The following is a 1,732-nucleotide window of genomic DNA, read 5'->3' as shown; positions in this document are numbered from 1 at the left end:
GCTTAAACCTGCTTCTGTTCAACTCAGTCCAGTCTGACATAAACCCTACTAAACCAGACCACTGCCATTAGAAACCTGTTCAGGACAACCTCTCTTATATTTCTAGCACTTACCTGTGAGTATCAGATGTGTTCACAAGGGTCTTTGAACGACTCAATATTCTGTTGTTTAAAGAGTTTGATGGTTTCAGGTGTTCATATTGTTGTTGATCAAGTTAGTTTCACTTTCTCTGAGTCTCTGACTGAACTACAGTGATGTCAGAGCTCCTCCTGTATTCACACATTTACATTCAGCCCTGTATTCGGTCTGTTGCTTCATGTGTGTCTGTTTGTATGTTTCTGTCAGCTCATGAAGAAGAGGTTTCAGCAGACTTGATTATTTGGCAACATTTGTGAAGAGTTTCCAGGTAAATCTAGCAGCAAAATGGCTCTATTAGCAACACTGAACACAGCGCTCTGCTGCCTCTGGTGGCGCTGCTGTGCCATTACATGCTGCATAATACACATACTGTATCTCTATCAAATATACTGTAAACACAGAGAAACCTTTCATAATTGCTGAGTTATTTATGTAATTGAAATGAATGACGCAGAAGACATTCTGAAGACTAAAATTCGTAAAACCAGTACAAAAGTATTTCTGAGCAGAATAAAACTGTCAGTCAAGTTCAGTCAATTATCACTACTATTATTGTTCATAGTTACGCTTAGTATTAAAGTATCAACAGCACAATAAACAGTAAATAGGGTCATTCTGGATTTCATGCTGACATTAAATTAGCCATGTATTGATTATTATTACAATATGAAGTAAGTGAAATAAAAAGTACACATGAATGATCAGAACTTAGGGATGAGCAAAATACCTGCAGAATGTCAAATCTGTCTCCTGTAGACCAGCCTTTTATGCGGGACGTCTCAACTTTCAAACTTGCACAATTCTACTTTGATACATTTTGATTCTGTTATTTCACACTATTTGGGTTAATAGTTGTTAATAATTACCTGGGATGATTATATGTTATGAAGCTTTGAATGAAGAAGAGTTAACACAGGTTACCTTATGGTTATGATACAGACACGATCAAATGGTTCGGCATATTAAATCATCTGATATAAAGCTATTAATCAAACTACCAAATCAACACGCACTCTCCACTATATGTTTGCAGTTAACATTTATTGCTTATAATGCCATCTTACAAAATGTGAGATTTAATTATTTAATTAAATATATACATCAAATATTTAAACAAATACCTGATATTTAGGCTACATTTATTACTTAAACCAGCGGTTCTCAAACGTTTTATACCCAGTACAACCTCAGAAAATATGTGGCTCTCCAAGCACCACCATAATGACCCACATTAAAATACAGCAGTTCTGTTCTCTGCACAGTTCAGAAACCAGGCGGTTTTATTCCTAATAAGAATATTTATTGTTGTCCTCCACTTTAACATTGTAAATACACAGTTTGAACATTAACACTGCTCTGTGCTTACATACAGGTGAATAAAAAAACGTAAATGATTTCATTAAAATGTGTTGTACCTAAAAGTTACTCTGAGTTGACTGAACTTACTCCCGGATGAGTTTTTGGATCCAGCACACCTCGAGTAAGCAAGGTTTGGGTTGATCAACGGAGAGTTCAGGGTTTAGCAGATGGTACGTTAACCCTGTTTTCTGGAATACAGTCCTGCTCTTGTGATTGTCTGGCTTACTTTACAGTT

The sequence above is a fragment of the Sinocyclocheilus grahami genome, unplaced genomic scaffold (assembly GCF_001515645.1).
Source record: "Sinocyclocheilus grahami isolate Dianchi unplaced genomic scaffold, SAMN03320097.WGS_v1.1 scaffold2437.1, whole genome shotgun sequence".
Taxonomy (NCBI): Eukaryota; Metazoa; Chordata; class Actinopteri; order Cypriniformes; family Cyprinidae; genus Sinocyclocheilus; species Sinocyclocheilus grahami.
This window is presented reverse-complemented; position numbering follows the sequence as displayed.